Genomic DNA, 18,024 nt, shown 5'->3' on the forward strand with positions numbered 1-18,024 from the left:
TGCAAGGCTTGTCAGAAAGTGAATAATGTTTTTAACTTCAATGGTGGGAAATGCTTTCTGTTTCCCTGAAAGGGTCTTGCATTGGGGAATTCCCTGAACAAATGTGCTGCTCTCCAAGGCCAAGAGGATTCTTTTAGGCTGTGGGATGTCTCATGAAACCAAGGGTGGTGGAGCTAGACCTCTGCACAAGAACTTGGCAGTCAGTAGAACTCTTCTCCAGGGTCAAGTCTGCTATTCTCAATCCAGGAGATGTGCTCAGGTGGAAGAACCATGTTCTCTCCTATGCCTCTCTATACAGCCTAGGCTGGCCTGGGACTGGTGATCACCCTGCCTCTGCTTCCCAAGCGCTTGGATTAGAGGTGTGCCCTAGTGTGCCTTTCTTTCCCCTTCCCTTTCCCTCTCCTTCCTTCCTCCCTTCCTTCTTTCTTACCGTCCTTCCATGCATGGTGCATGGGAACTCTCTCAGCGTGGTCACTGAGATATTTACTACGAGGACTGGTCTGTGCGCTCCTTGCCCCTGGATGAGTCTCTGCTGTTTACTCTTTTCTCCTCACCCTGTTCTGGGATCCTTTAGGAAGCTCAGTTGCCCTTCCTCACATCTTCCTGGGGCTGCTACCGCAATCACACAATGTTAGGCCTTCTTCGTTTCATGGATGGAGAGGCTGGGGATGGAGAAACTCAGAAGAAGAGTCTAGCTGTCCCGCTAAAGTCTTTGGGACATAGCGCTTAGAAGGTACTCAGCTTCTAGAAAGTTCTCAAGAGACGTTAGTGAAATCACTGGGATTTCTTTCTATCCAGAGTATATTCCTTTCTTCTTTGTCTTCCTTGGCTCCGCTATTATTGCTTTTCTCATTGCATCCGGGGGGAAACACTATAAGGCAGGAGGGGACCATTTGGCTCACAGTTTGAGGGAATACAGTCCATCATTTTGAGGAAGGTATGAGAGCAGAAGCAGTGGCCAGCTGGTAACACAGAACACACAGGAAACAGAGAGTAAACAGGAACTGGGGCCAGGCTGTAAATCCTCAAGGCTTGCCCACACTGGCTCACTTCCTCCAGGGAGGCTCCACCTCCTAAAAGTTCCACACCCTTTCCAAGTGCCACTGCCAGCTGGAGAACCAGTGTGAGAACACAGGCCTAGGGAGACATTCCACATTCAGGTCACAACTGTTCCTTCCCCCCCCCCCTTTCCAAACAGCGTACACTGAAGGCCTTCTATAAGCCCAGTGGCATTCTAAGAGCTGGGAGCTAAACATGGAATGGGCTCGGCAAGATTTTAACAGCGCTTTTGTTTCAATAGAAGCAGATGAACAAGATCATTCCGGATAGGCAGAGGAGCCACAAGAGTTGGATCTGTTGGGGAGCAGGGCTACTTTTGGGCAGAATATTGAGGGAGGGAGGATTGTAAGTTTCTTATGTTATCCATAAAATGATGTACTTTCACACACACACAAAAACCACACTGGGATAGTTAAGGAAGTATAGTGTAAATGCAAAGTAACCACTAAAATGTACAGCTGAGGAGACAGAGAAAAGCATTTCAATAACACTCAGGAGAGGCAGCCGTGAGATGGCTCAGCAGGTAGTTCACTTGTCTCCCAGGCAAGACAGCCCGAGTTCGACCCCTGAGACTGGGCTCTGGAGGGTGGGAGCCGAACAGAGAGGAGACTGCAGCTGCAGCCGCTCTGAGACAGGAAAGAGTTGGAATTTACCTGTAGCACACAGTGGAGGGCCATGGTGCACAGAGATGGGCCCGAGTGGAGGGAGTCAGGCAAGAAGACTTGGGTCAGTCAACGGGCTGCCCAGACTCAGGGTGAGATGAGAGAAGCTGTGCGACTGTTTCAATAGGGGAGGGTCATAACTAAAACTTATTTAAAAAGAAAACTCAAAATTGAGGGACATTCTTTAAGTCACACAAAGTCATGAGCCCAATTGGCCTTAAAATGCTCAGTCCAGGCTGGCATAGAACTGACGATCCCCCTGCCTTTGTCTCCCAAGTGCTTGGATCAGGGGTGTGACCTACTCCCTCCCTCCTTCCCTCTCTGCTTTCTTTCTTCCTCCTCTTTCTTTCTTTGCTTGCTCTTTAAAAAGTGTCCCACTCCTAAAAGAGAAGGACAAGCTGAGAATGAGTGTTCCGTTAAAGGGGTGATGGTAAACACGGGGTTCCGGTGTGGACTGGACTCTGGGACGGGAAAAGGGTGGTTTTTTTTTGCTGCTGTGAGGACCAGCCTCCAGCAGCTCAGGGATGGAGGGGAATCCAATGGAGTCAGGGGACTAATCACTCCATTAACTATTCTATCTGAGGGAGTAAAACTTAACTCTCTGGGGTCAGTAAAAAAGGGACCCCCCTACATATACCTCCAACATGTCAGGGTCTCACCTAGGGTGCTGATGATTGGCAAGCCTTCAGCAGGTCAGAGAAACTGAAGAGGAGATGCAGAGCAGGTGAGCTACTGGACAGACAAACAGACACATGAGGACTTTTCTGAGGGCCAAAGCTTAGCTCCTCATTTTATTATTCTCACTGTTGTGAGATTTGTCCTATTCTATTCCCTTTCTGTTCTCCCTGATGTTTTACTTCTGTCTCTCTTGATGTCTTCCTTCTAAATAACTTTATTTTTTCCCTTTCGGCTTCTATATCCCAGCAAAATCTTTCAAGCAGTGTAAAAAAATTACAATGTGGTCACATTCTATTTTTCAAGTGAATTATTACAATAAATGTAACTAAAAAACCAGCATGTTTTCCATATCTCTTACCTATTACAGGAGAAAAACAAGTTGTCCCAAGAACCTACATACATTTTTCATGTCCAAGCAAATTGTTATAGAGTAACAAAGTAAGCAAGGTATTTTTCTTGGCCAGTTTTTTTTTTTTTTTTTTTTTTTTTTTTTTTGCTGTCAGGCTACATTTTATGGTTGCAAAGAAAGGATCAATCACTTTATTATCTATCTCAAAAGGCAGTCTTATAAAAAAATCTAAAAAGAATCACAAACCTAAACTTTTATATATGAAAAAAATCAGTCAGCTCTACTTTAAATCCTTAGGGGGGGGTGCACACCCATTCATCAGCAGTTTTTATATCAGGAAGCTGAGGGCAGAAATGGGTACAAGGAATTAGCCATCACCCTTGACATCAAGCAATCCTAGTAGGAAAGGTTCATCAGTGAGCAATAGCTGGATACCTTGTTCCTACTCCCTGACCCCAGTGAGTCCCTTGCTCAGCTTTAAAAGTACGCCTTTAAATTGTTTTCCAAGAAGTTTTTCGTTTTTAACCTCAAGGCCATTAACAAAAACCATCTTAACCTAACCTTAAGTCATTCTTAAAGCTTGTTTTAGCTATGATGCACTCCGAAACCTGTGAGCACATCTGCCAACATTAAGATTAAAAGAACTTGAGTTGACTGGGCTTCTGGGACTGAACTGTTTCTCTTCATCATTAGCCTAAGCCACAGTCTTATGACTCCTCAAGAGCTGTACGATATTTCCTTGTTCTTATTTTCTATCCTCTGCAGCCCCTGCTTTATCGGGGTGGAGGCAACATGATATCTTCCTTTTACCTTTATTAGTTTCCCCACTAAGCTAAGCTCTATCACAATCCCTTACTCTATTTATTAAAGAATCCAATCATACAAATCCTATTTAAGCTAACTCTATTATTCTATCAAATCATTGCTTTTGTTAGATAGAGAAAATCATCTTCATACTGATCCACAGGTAAAACTGCCCAGTAGCACAGGCTATTCCCAGGAGACACCTTAAAGGCAGGGGGATCAACTCCCATCCAGTCACACCATGCCAGATATGGGGGCGGCGGGGGAGGGGGGGAGACGACAGCAATGGACGTGTGAAGACACAGCAGCAGTAAGAGACGTTCTGGGGCCGGAGCCCTCAGGGCCTGTCCGGGAATCACCCTTCAATGCTTGCGTGCTGGGGAGCTGATTGCTGAAGTCAAATGCTACCTTCTGCTCCTCTGAAGTGTCACCAGCATGGCTTAAAGAATGCTCTTGGGGCAAGTGCTGACTTAAGACTGCTTTTTTGGAAAAGAGGACTGAATGGTTGGAAAACTCCCCGAGCCCAGAAACACGGCCGGTTATGCAAGAGGTTGTTCTTGTTTAAGGAAGTGAGAGCCTGTAGTGCCTGGGTCACAGTCTCAGGAATTCAGGAAAAAACAAGGCTATGTAGAGTCAGTGTTAAAGTGAATACAGAATAAACGCGATGCAAGGGGAATAAACGCGATGCAAGGGGGTCCGTGTGAAAACGGAATTGAGTTTGCTACCATTCGCGTAACCTTCCCAGAGCTTGAGCCCCGATGTGGTTAGACTGTGTCCATTTGCAGCTCTTCTATCTCTCCATCTATGGGTTCAGGATCAGGTTACTCTTTTCTTTGTCTTGAGTTGAGCAGTGCGGTGGTTTGAATAAAAATGGGCCCCATAAACCCATAGGGAGTGGCACTATTAGGAGGCGTGGCCTTGTTGGAGTAGGTGTGGCCTTGTTGGAGGAAGTGCGTCCCTGGGGGCTGCCTTTCAGGCTAAGATGCTCAAGCCACGCCCAATATGGCAGTCTCTTCCTGCTGCTTTCAGGTCTGAATGTAGAACCCGCAGCTATTTCTCCGGCACCATGTCTGCCTGCACTCTGCCATGCTTCCTGCCATGACGACAATGGACTAAACACACGAAACTGTAAGCCAGGCCCAATTAAATGTTTTCCTTTACAAGAGCTGCTGTGGTCATGGTGAATCTTCTGAGCAATAGAAACCCTAAGTAAGACAATTAATTATTTATTTATATTTGTGTGTGTGTGTTTGTGCATGTGTGCGCGTGTGCACATGTGTGTGTGTGTATTTTGTGGCACAGCTTATGTAAGGTGAGAGGGTAACTTTGTGGAGCTGGGTCTCTTCTTCTATCTTCATGCCAGTCTCAGTGATGGAACTCAGGTCATCAGATTTTGGAGACAAGAATTTTACCTGCTGAGCCATCTCACCAGCCTGAGCTGTACATTTTAGTGGTTACTTTGCATTTACAGTATATTTCTTTAACTATCTAAGTGTACTTTTGAATGAAATTGTATCATTTTAGGTATAGCCTAAGAAACTTACAATTACTTTCATGCTTCCCTCCTGTGCCCATTATTATCTTCATATTTTTGCTTTTTAATATCTTACGAAGCTCTATATTTTATTGTCATTATTGTTTGTTTAGTGATCTCCTTCTCTGTGTGTGTGTGTTAAAGGTAAGTAGGATGATCCCAGGTTACATGGCTAGTTCAAGAGGTAAGCGTGGGTAAAGGCCAGGGAGACTGTTACATTGATAACATTTCCAGCCAGGCCTTACAAAGGAATCTTTGAAAGTTTCAGGAGCACACAGCTTTTCAGAGGTATATTTTTCTGTCTAGGTAACTGATAGCCCTATTTGGTTGACTTTTACAGGAGGGGATGATAGCATCATCCTTGTTCTTTAGCGGAAGGCCTTTGTTAGACCTTAAACAAGTGGAGATATTACAGGTGTAGATATTTATTCACTGTTGACCTCCTAGGCAGTCAGAATGTCATTTCCAGGGCATGGTATCCAGGGCCAGAGGTGACTCAGACCCCATGCTGATTACCAATAACCAGTTTTACAGTTTCAGGTCTCGACTTGAAAGCGGTAGTGCTCAACCTGTGGGTGGAGACCCATGGGGAGCGGGCAATGATCCTTTCACAGGGGTCTCCTAAGACCAACAGAAAGCAGATATTTCTCTTATGATTCATAATAGTAGCAAAATTACAGTTATGAAGTAGCACAAAATTAATTTTGTGGTTGGGGGTCAGCACAACATGAGGAACTGCATTAAATGGTTGCGGCATTAGTAAGGGTGAAAACCACTGTTTTAAAAACCTTGCTGATTATTATGAGAAACAGGTTTACCCCTGGAGACATCTAAGTCTGATCATTTCCAACTAGCTATGTAACAGCTGCCTCAAGGGCTGAGACCCTAGGAACATTTGAGTTGATCTGGCCACTTGTGGTTGAAATAGGACAAAGAATGGGGTTTAGACCATAGAATGGTCTTGATAACTCTCACACCTAAGCAAATGATCCGGATATTTTAAGTTGGGCTGATGCAGCACTATTTGAAGGTGGAACGACTGTAAATGAAAGGAGGTAAAATTGAGAGAAGAATTAAGCACAGAGGAGCAAGGACTAATAGAATCACCTCTCTGATTATAACAGGCGCAACTCATTTCTACTACGAAAGTGCAGAGATCCAGTTCAAGAGTTGTGAGCAAGAAGAGCTGGCTGGCATCTGGCACGCTTTGATTTTGTAAATCATTTAAGGCAGACGAGGCACTGGTGGGATTAGATATACACACTATACACAGTATTTGGCCTTGATAACGTTAGCATGATAGCAGTAACTCCCGTGTGGCCATGACGATATCTGAAGCCGTATAGTTTTGTGTTCCTGAGGTCAGAGGCAGTGTATCTTAAAGTCTAGTGTGTCCCGGTCCAGCAGTTTTGATAAATGTCCCACAGTCAGATGGTTCTGGACCAAGGTGTTGGTGAGACTTCTCAGGGCTACTCGCTGACGTTCAGTTTAAAAGCTCATCAAGTTCTAATAACCCCAAAGATGGGATTTTGAAAAAAGAAGCTTTTACTTTATCAGAAGGTTTTGTTATTCTTGTTGTCATTATTCCTCTTTAAGGATGCATATAGAAGTTTAGCCATAGGGCCATATCCAGAGCTGGGAAGTGGACAATAATCCATTTGTCCTCCAAAGGCTCTGGGTTATTTGCTAAGGACCTGGATGGCTTGAATACAGCTAAAGAGCCTTACACCTGGGAGTTAAGATGAATTCTAAGATAGTACCTTTAGGGGTAATAATTGGACCTTTAGATTTTGCCATACCCGCTGTTGGCCCAGGAATTTAAAGACATCATTAGGTGGTGTGAGGATTTGTTTAAGGAAGGAGGCCAGATATAAGAATATCAACTATGTATTGCAAGACCATTCCCTTACCTAAAGTTAAGCCATTTAGGTCTCTAGCTAGAGCCTGTCCGTAAAGTGTGGGAGCTGGCTCCAAAACCCAGTGAGTTTTCTATTCTGACCGTGCACACAGTCCATCCAAAGACAAAGATGAACTGAGGCCCAGATGCTCTGGGGGTATGCAGAAAGAAGGCTCCTTAAGATGTCGGGCAGTGATCATCACAAGACACAGAAGGGATTTGTGTATAGAGAACTAGGACTATGGGGTACACAGCTTCATGGCTCAATAGTCTCTGTTGAACTTCTTGGCCAACACTGGGATATTAAAGGGCAATTTGTGGGAAGTTAAAATCCCATAATAGAGAGACCACTGATTAGAAAATGAAGTCCTTCTCCCAGCTTCAGGCTGAAGAACAAATCATTAACAGTTAGGAAGAGCATGAGAATTCTGCTGCTGTCTGGCAGGCTGTGATTGCCCTACCTGGCATGTTAGTAACCAGTGCTTTGGGGCTAATGAGGGGGCCTCTAAGAACTAAATAGTTATTTTCCCCTTTTAAAAACAGAGACCAGCTCTTTCTGCTTTGTATTGTTACAAATAACTACACTTTTTGGAAAGCCTGGTGTGTGTTTAAGACCAAAGAAATGGGCAAAAGTTAACTTTTTTTTTTGTTAAGGTCAATCAATTGAGGTTCCTCAAGGGTTAATTTTAGTGACATGGTAAACAAGTCCCTTATTTTTTTTAAATATTTATTTTTATTATGTATATAATATTCTGTCTGTGTGTATGCCTGCAGGCCAGAAGAGGGCATCAGATCTCATTATAGATGGTTGTGAGCCACCATGTGGTTGCTGGGAATTGAACTCAGGACCTTTGGAAGAGCAGGCAATGCTCCTAACCGCTGAGCCATCTCTCCAGCCCAACAAGTCCCTTATTGACTTTAGTTTTCGCTCCACCAGTTTTGTTATCTTCTGAGGTGGGTCAGGGTCTCACTGACTATGGTACCCTTGGCACACTATTGACTCTCCTCTTCCAAGAAACTACATATGTTAGAGTCTAAACTAACCAAAAGTTCATGGCTTCTCCAATTGAGAAGATGTGAGACTTACTCAAGTTTCAAGATCCTTTGAATGGGGTCCAGTTTTCCAGTGGCACCTTCCTAACAAGGGGCAGGGCTGTCCTCTTGGCCCCTTTGGCACTGACCCATAGGTGTGGCTGGCCTTGACTATGTACTGGAGGGTAGCCTTGAACTTCCTGCTGATCTTCCTGCCTTCACTTTCCAATGACTGAGATTACAGGTACCGCCGTGTTTGAAACACTAGTTTGGAAGCATAAACAGTGGCTTAAAATTTAGTTGCTGTGTAACACTCAGATCAAGTTCAACAAAACCAACAGGGTTTGGATAAACCTGACTTTTAACAGTGGTTTTCAACTTGTGGGTCACAAGCCCCTTGGCAAATCTCTGTCTCCAAAAATATTTACCTTACAATTCATAACTGTAGCAAAATTACAGTTATGGAGTAGCCATGAAATAAGTTTGTGTTTGGGGTCACCACAACATGAAGAACTGTATTAAAGGGTCACAGCATCAGGAAGCTTGAGAACCCCTGGATTATTAGGACTGTTTTCTAAGTAGTTAAAGTCCTACAAACCCAGTAGATAATATTTGAAATTATTTTGATAAAATGTAAAATCCCCTTTTGGTAGGCCAATTTTTGGTAGCTGTTGCAAAGAATAGCAAACCTGATTTTTGTAGACAGGAAATTGGGTTCCAGTTCTGTATTAGTACATTGAATTCTGATGTTAGAAAGTTTTAATAATTTTGAATTATAGCCAATATAGTCACGGCCATACAATTTTTAAATTGTAACTTCTTGTGACATACTTTAACCTCCTGGCTTTGTCCTACTTTTTCCTCTTTCCATTTTGAAACAGTTCCTTCCTTAATTGTAGAGTCAAAATGTATTGCACCACATAACACCCCTTTATTCAAAAGCATTTTCTTTTTACCAGAAATACATTTCTATGCCCGTAACCTTTTCACACTTGCTGGTTTCTGTTTTACTTTCTTGTACAAAATTCTTCATGTAATTTGAGTTTTTCTTAAAAAGCCCTAAGACCTGCAATAGGACATAACTGACCTTTTTTTTCTTGTTTCTTACAAAATTCATGTAGCTGGAGGGTGGCCTTAAAACTTCAATCGGGGGCTGGAGAGATGGCTCAGAGGTTAAGAGCACTGGCTGCTCTTCCAGAGGTCCTGAGTTCAATTCCCAGCAACCACATGGAGGCTCGCAACCATCTGTACTGAGATCTGGCGCCCTCCTTTGGTGTGCGAGCATACATTGAGGCAGAATGTTGTATACATAATAAATAAATAAATCTTTAAAAAAATTTCAATCGGCAATTGTTGTTTATTTTACTCCAGCATCTGACTTAAGCCGCTTTGTTACATCATTTACTTAATCCTGGATCTTTAGGCCATTCATCTAGTTCTTCACATGAAACACACACACACACACACACACACACACACACACACACACACACACACACACCAGATCAAGTTCTTTCTTTCATTTAAAAATTTCCTTTATGTGTATTGGTGTTTGTATGTATAGGCTGCTATATTCACATCATACATGTGCAGTGCCTGAGGTGACCAGAAGGGGGTGATGGATTCTAAGAACTGGAGTTACAGACAGCTGTAATGTGGGCACTGAGAACAGAATCTGGGTCCTCTAGAAGAGCAGCCAGTGCTTTTACTACTAAGCCATCTCTCCAGCCCCAAGTTTTTTCTTTTCTAAAAGTTTGGAGATCCAATTTGTCCCAATTACAAAGGTTATATCTGAGAGAGGCATCAATGAGAGTGAGAGAAACTTACCTGTATAGAAGAGAAAGAAGGGGCTGGAGAGCTGGCTCAGCAGTTAAGAGTCACACTGCTCTACCAGAAATTCTCAGCAGATATATTGGGCAGCTCGCAGATGCCTGTATCTCCAGCTTCAAAAGATCCTACACTTTCTTCTGGCCTTCGCTGACAGCACCCTCAACCTATACACAAATACAAAGGAAATATTAAGAGGATGGAGAGATGGCTCAGTGGTTAAGCGTTCTTCTGCTACAGAGGACCCTCATTCTATTCCTAGCACCCACATAAAGCAGTCCTTGGGAGAAAACACCATCTTCATGTTACATAGAGTTTCAAAGTCTCTGCTTTGCCAGGACTGATGAGAATGGGTAAAACCTGCTAGATACCTAGCAGTTTCCAATTGTCAATATTTTTTAATGGTCTTTTTTGTCAATATTTGTTTTATTTTGTAGGAAAATGCATAGTGTCTTCTAAAATGTCTTTGCTACAGAACCCTTTATTAAGGGTGCACATTAGATGAGTTAGCAGCGGGATGTTGTTCTTATCCTTCCATTAAAGGTGAATTCTGTCATGGATATAGTGGCTTCCTTAAGAGAACCAAGGAATTAAAATTGTCAGCCAGTGATGTTGGGTTAGGCACTTGGCCACAAATCAGACAGTAAATCTATAGGAACAGTGATGATACCTGACATTCAGATTTGGAGTCTCTTGTTGCTGACAATATTCATCTGAGTAATATCAAGACAACTCTCTTAGTTAGGGTTTTATTGCTGTGAAGAGACACCATGACTACAGCAATTCTTTTTTTATTGATTTTTATTGAGCTCTACATTTTTCTCTGCTCCCCTTCCTGCCTCTCCCCTCCCCTTTAATCCTTTCTCAAGGTCCCCATGCTCCCAATTTACTCAGGAGATCTTGTCTTTTTTTTTTTCTCTCCATGTAGATTAGATCCATGTATGTCTCTCTTAGTGTCCACATTGTTGTCTAGGTTCTCTGGGATTGTGATTTGTACAATGGTTTTCTTTGCTTTATGTTTAGAAACCACTTATGAGGGCTGGAGAGATGGCTCAGAGGTTAAGAGCATTGCCTGTTCTTCCAAAGGTCCTGAGTTCAATTCCCAGCAACCACATGGTGGCTCACAACCATCTGTAATGGGGTCTGGTGCCCTCTTCTGGCCTGGAGGCATACACACAGAGAGAATACTGTATACAAAATAAAGAAAGAAATAAATATAAAAAAAAAAGAAACCACTTATGAGTGAGTATATGTGATAATTGTCTTTCTGGGTCTGGGTTACCTCACTCAGAATGACGTTTCTAGCTCCATCCATTTGCCTGCAAAATTCTGTTGTGTAGTACTCTATTGTGTAAATGTACCACATTTTCCTTATCCATTTTTCAGTCAAGGGTCATTAGGTTGTTTCCAGGTTCTGGCTATGACAAACAATGCTGCTATGAACATAGTTGAGCACATGTCCTTGTAGCACGATTGAGCATCCTTTGGATATATACCCAAAAGTGGTATTGCTGGGTCTTGAGAATGGTTGTTTCCTAATTTTCTGAGAAATTGCCAGACTGACATCCAAAGGGGCTATACCAGCTTGCACTTTCACCAACAATACAGGAGTGTTCCCTTTTCCCCACAACAACCTCTCCAGCATAAGTTGTCATCGGTGTTTTTGATCTTGGTTTTTCTTATAGGTGTAAGATGGAATCTCAGAGTTGTTTTGCATTTCTCTGATGGCTAAGGATGTTGAGCATTTTCTTAAGTGTCTTTCAGCCATTTTAGATTTCTCTGTTGAGAGTTCTCTGTTTAGGTCTGTAATCCATTTCTTATTGGATTATTTTTTCTTTTGATGATCAATTTCTTGAGTTCTTTGTATATTTTGGAGATTAGACCACTGTCTGACATGGGGTTGGTGAAGATCTCTTCCCATTCGGTAGGCTGTCATTTTATCTTGTTGACTATGCCATTTGCTTTACAGAAGCTTTTCAGTTTCAGGAGGTCCCATTTATTAATTGTTTATCTCAGTGTCTATGTTGCTGGGTTATATTTAAGAAGTGGTTCCCTGTGCCAATACATTCAAGTGTAATTCCCTCTTTCTCTTCTATAAGGTTCAGTGTGGCTGGCTTTATGTTGAAGTCTTTGATTCATTTGGACTTGAGTTTTGTGCATGGTGATAGATATGGATTTATTTTCATTCTTCTACATGTTGATAATCAGTTATTCTAGCAACATTTGTTAAATATGCTTTCTTTTTTCCATTTGATATCTTTTGCTTTTTTGTCAAAAATCAGGTGTTCAAAAGTGTGTAAATTAATATCTGGGTCTTCTATTTGGTTCCATTGGTCCTTCTGTCTGTTTTTATGCCAATACTAGGCTGTTTTCAGTACTGTAGCTCTGTAGTAGAGTTTGAAGTCAGAGATTGTGATGCCTTCAGTAGTTCCTTTACTGTACAAAATTGTTTTGGCTATCATGGGTTTTTTGCTTTTCCATATGAAGTTGAATACCATTCTTTCGATGTCTGTGAAGAATTTTGCTGGGATTTTGATGGGCATTGCATTGAATCTGTAGAATTTTTTGGTAAGGTTGTTATTTTTTCTATGTTAATTCTACCTACCCAAGAGCATGGGAGATCTTCCCACTTCTGGTGTCTTCTTTAATTTCTTTCTTCAAAGATTTAAAGTTCTTGCCATATAAGTCTTCCACTTGTTTGGTTAGAGTTACTCCAAGGTATTTTATGCTATTTGCGACTGTTGGGTAGGGTGTTGTTTCTCTGATTTCTTCTCCAGCCCTTTTATCATCTGTGTACAGGAGGGCTACTGATTTTTTTGAGTTAATCTTGTATCCTGCTACATTGCTGAAAGTGTTATGAGTTGTAGAAGTTCCATGGTAGAATTCTTGGGATCACTTATCTACACTATCATATCATCAGCAAACAGTGAGAGTCTAACTTCTTCTTTTCTGATTTGTATCCCCTTGATTTCCTTTTTTTGTTGTCTTATTGCTCTAGCTAGAACTTCAAGAACTATATTGAATAGATATGGAGAGAGTGGACAACCTTCTCTTGTTCCTGATTTCACTGGGATCACTGTGAGTTTCTCTCCATTTAGTTGGATGTAGGCTGTTGGCTTGCTGTATATTGCCTTTATTATATTTAGGTATGTTCCTTGTATCTCTGATACAAGACCTTTATCATGAAGAGATATTACATTTTGTCGACAGCTTTTTAAGCATATATTGAGATATCATGTGGTTTTTATTTTTCAGTTTGTTTATATGGTAGATTACATTGACAGATTTTTATATGTTGAACCATCCCTGCATCTCTGGAATAAAGCCAACTTGATCATGGTGGATGATGGTTCTGATGTGTTCTTGGATTCAATTTGCCAGTATTTTATTTAGTATTTTTCCATCAATGTTTGTGAATGAGATTGGTCTGTAATTCTCTTTCTTAATATTGTCTTTCTGTGGTTTGGGTATCAGGGTAATTGTAGCCTCATAAAACGAGTTTGGCAATGTTCCCTCTGTTTCTATTGTGTGGAATAATTTCAGGAGTATTGGTATTAGTTCTTTGAAAGTCTTGTAGAATTCTGAGCTGAAACCATCTGGTACTGGGCTTTTTTTTTTTTTGATTGGGAGACTTTTGATGACTGTTTCTATTTCTTCAGCAGTTATAGGTCTGTTTAATTTGCTTATCTGGTCTTGATTTTATTTTTGTTAGTGATATTCATCCAGAAAGTTGTCCATTTCCTTTAAGTTTTGCAATTTTGTGGAGTACAGGTTTTCAAAATATGACCTGATAATTCTCTGGATTTCCTCCATGTCTGTTGTTATGCCCCCTTTTCATTTCTGATGTTAATTTGGATATTCTCTCTCTGCCTTTTGGTTAGTTTGGATAAAGGTTTCTCTATTTTGTTGATTTTCTCAAAGAACCAACTTTTTGTCTCATTGATTCTTTGTATTGTTTTCTTTGTTTCTATTTTGTTGATTTCAGCTCTCAATTTGATTATTTCCTTAGTCTGGTTCTCTTAGGTGAGTTTTCTTTTTTCTTTTTTTTTTGTTCTAAAGCTTTCAAATGTTCTGTTAGTTCACTAGTGACCACAGCAGTTCTTATAAAGGAAAACCTTTAATTGGGGCTGACTTAGAGTTTCAGAGCTTTAGTCCATTATCATCATGGTGGGACATGGTGGCGTGCAGGCAGACATGGTGCTGGAGAAGGAGCTGAAAGTTCTACATTTTGATCCACAGGCAATAAGAAGTGAACTGTGACACTGGGCATAGATTGAGCATAGGAGACCTCAAAGCCCACCCTCACAGTAACATTCTTCTTCCAATAAGGGTGCTCCCTGAGTTTATAGGGACCAATTACATTCAAACTCCCATAGTCACTGAACTTGTAAGGTCTTGTTGCAAGGGCAGGAAGTTTGGCTTCTCTGGGGTCCCATATGGGTCTCTTGAGATCCTTATCTAACATTCATATGTAGACTTCAGCCCTGAAGACTGAGCCTATTTCTCTAGGGTGGAGCCAAAACAGTGCAACAGCACTGTATCCCAGTCTCCTGGTGATTCTCATGCATCTTGTCCAAGACTACTACATTTCCCCTTCTAAAAATGAATCAATTAGCAAGTTCACACATGAACAGAATGCATTCAGATTGCTCTCATGCTGTGATAGAATAATAACAAAGATGTGTTATATTTGTTTATGCTGCAGAATATTACTTTGTAACTGTGTAAAGGTGTATTACATTTGTTTATGCTGCATTTGTTCAATGATGGAAGAATGTGTGATTAATTATGTAAAGATATGTTGCATTTGTTTCGCCTTGCCTGCCTAAGGTACCTGTTGGTCTAATAAGGAGGTGACTGGCCAATAGCTAGGCAGAGAAAGGATAGGCAAGGTTGGCAGCCCAAGTGAATAAATAGGAGGAGAAATTTAGGCTCAGAAAGGAACACAAGAAGAGAAGAGAAGGAGAAGAGAAAGAGGGACATGTGCCGAGCAAGAATCTAGGCAGCTGTCAGCCGACCATACATGAGAAACAGTGAAAGATATACAGGAAGAAGGATAAGAAGGTAAAAAGCCCTGAGGCCAAAGGTAGACAAAGAGAAACAGGTTAAAAGAATTAGCCAGAATGAGCCTAAGCTAGGCCAAGTGTTAATAACTAATAAGAAGTCTTTGTGTCATGATTTGGGAGCTGGTTGGTGGCTCAAAAAAAAAAAGCCTGGTACTTCACCCCCACCCTCTCTTACCCCCATTTCACCCCAGCCGAAGTCCCTTTCCCATGTTCCTGTTTTTTCGTTTTGCTTTGTGACATGCTGAGTCTAACCAAGACCATTTGAATGACCTCGGGAATGGAACTGCTCAGTTGAGCCTTTTGGGAGCACCAGTAGGTACAGAGCTGAAAGGAATGACTCCCCTTCTCCCAGAATAAATTAGAAGTTCATCAAGGAAGAATGAGGCTGATGAACCCCTCTCACCTCCTCTCACCTCCACCTGCTGTTGACAGGCATCCAGTCTCACTAAGGCCCAGTGCAGGCAACCACAGTCGTTGCGAGTTCCTGATTGCGATGACTTTGTCATGTCCAGAGTGCACAGCATGTTGCTGCCCCATTCCTTATCTCATGACTCTTTGTTTCTTTCCCTTCTTATGTCATATTCGCAGGCCTAGAGAGTGTGATGCGGACGATCTGCTTAGGACTGAGCACTCACTCAACCACAGGACCATGTTTGTGACCTCTCCATAACGATGTTGTTTTCTGTAATTGTTTCTTCTTTCTCCTCACCCCTTTCTTCCTCGTCCTCTCCTGTTCTACCCCTTCGCTAAGGCTCAGGTGTAGCACGTTGTACTCACCACACAAATACTTTACCACCGAGCCACATCCCCAGTACCAGGAGTGACGACATCTTTATACTTTTTAGCCAGATTCACCGACTGGAAAGGTTTTTCAGTATTTGTGTTCTCTCTCTTTCTCTCTCCCCTTCCTACCTCTCCATCTCCCCCCCCAACACTCCTCCTCATCCTTTCTCCACATACACAGACTTTTATTATGAACAATTTGAGATTACTTTGCATATCTAGAACTCATTTACTCTTAAATCTTTATATATATATATGCATATATACATATATTATGTCTGTATTCTTGCTAACTTCTTTTAGTTCATAGCTGGTTTTTTTTTTAAATGGGGCTGAAGCTCTTAGAATATTTTTGTGATCCAATTTTCCTTCACTCACCATCAAAGAAGTGGTAGTCCCTGGGACAATTTGAATCTATTCTCCTTCCTTCTGGGGCTTGAGATACTAACTGTGGTACCCTAACCCTGAATAAAGGAGCCAGTCTCAGACATCTCTGCATGGCCAGTGCACACACATAGTGGATGCTCATCAGCCTTCAGGGAGTTAATGGTTTCTAATTGGCCTTCCATTATCTTCTGTCAGTAATATTTTGATAACAACATGGTCCATAATTTCTGTTTGTGGTCAAATAGGAGGTCTGTACATGGACGATAAAAAGACAGCACAGTGCATATAGAGAGAAATTAAAGTTTCCTTCTCCGGACTCAGGCTGCCCAGTCTAATCCCTGGAGGCAGCTACTAGGAATGGTTTCTTGTTTATCCTTCTGGAAAAATTCCATGTATAAATCAGCATATGTGAATACAGATTTCTTTGAACAAACCCGCATGGGAGACTCGTACACATTACTTTTTCGAGTTGCTTTTTTTTCCACACAGAAATGGATTCTGGAGGTGGCTTCATTTAACACATTGTCAACCTACTACATTTACTTTAAGGGCAGCCTAGTATTCCATAAAGCTTCTAGACTCGTGACTGAGTGAGTGAAGTGTCTGTAGATAGTATTAAAAACAATTTCACAAAGGGCACCGTTCACATACTTATTGACCTCTGTATCCCCTTATACATAAATGTGGGCTCTTGAGGGCAGCAGCTGAGCAATTATTCCTTTTTAAATAAGGAAGCCAAGGTGTTTAGGAAAAGTTTTGAACAAATAATTGGAGCGAGGTGGTCAGGAGCCTCCATATTTGTGGGGTTAGATTAGAATGTTTGAATGGAAGGATTGTGGTGCTCTCCTTAGAAATAAAAACCCATATATTTAATCTGAGGAAACCCAAAAGCTCAGTTATCCCCTCATAGAGACCAATTCAATATTTTTGTCGAAACAACTATTTCTTTTCCGACATACACTTTTTGGTGTTCCCCACGTTTGGGGAAACCTGGCGCAAGCACCTGCTACTTAGACCATCAAGACCGATGACTGCATGGAGGAGTGGCCAGGGCCCGGACACGGAGGGACTAAGCCTGAATTTACAGTCCTTGTGGCCACTGTGCATTCTAGAGGGAGCGATCGGACCCAGAGGTGTCTACACCCCTTCTCAGGCCGGTGTCTTTCAAAGTAGATGAGAAACTGCACATTCACCCATAAAGAAATGCAGATCCAATTCTTTGCTTTTATTTCCCAAGTACAAACGCGTAGTGGAGGTACAGATGGCCTCTTCCAGATCATGGCAGGCTAAGTGTCAGCTGTCCCGGAAGGATACATCACTTAAGATGGAACTCTAATTTGTGGCCTTCTGACAGGCACTGTAGCGGACAACCGTAAGTGAGCCTTGGGGCCTGACGTGTGCCGACATTGACAATTATCCAGACAGCTCGATGACCATGCTAGCAGGGCTGAGGATGGTTATTAAGGACTGCTTAGATCCTGGTCAAGCATGTTCTTTCGAACCCCATTGACATGTCTGAAAGAGATCCCAGCCACTGACTGAACAAGGAGCTATCTGAAGTGGTACCACTCACTGTCAAAAGAACCTTGTAAGTATGTGTGTTACAAGTCTACTTGCAAAGATCTTGCTTTGAAAGGCAGTTGGCTCTAGCTGTAACTCCGCTGCTCCCTCTCCAGATGCAAGGTGCCTTTCCTTCTTCTTAATTTACTTTGATTGCTAAAACAATGTAATAGAGTACACTTACATACATATGAGATTCAGTCATGCTCAGCCAATATTTATTTAGTGTCTATGATATGCTAATTAGTATATTCCAGGAACTGGAGACCCATCAATGCACAAGCCAGATACAAATCCTGACCTGCAAGGAGGTTCCATTTTAGTGGGTGAAGAAGGGTTAAAAACTGATATATGGGATAAGAAGTTCAGATAGTATACCAGAAGAT

Source organism: Arvicola amphibius, chromosome 4 (assembly GCF_903992535.2).
Source record: "Arvicola amphibius chromosome 4, mArvAmp1.2, whole genome shotgun sequence".
NCBI classification, from domain to species: domain Eukaryota; kingdom Metazoa; phylum Chordata; class Mammalia; order Rodentia; family Cricetidae; genus Arvicola; species Arvicola amphibius.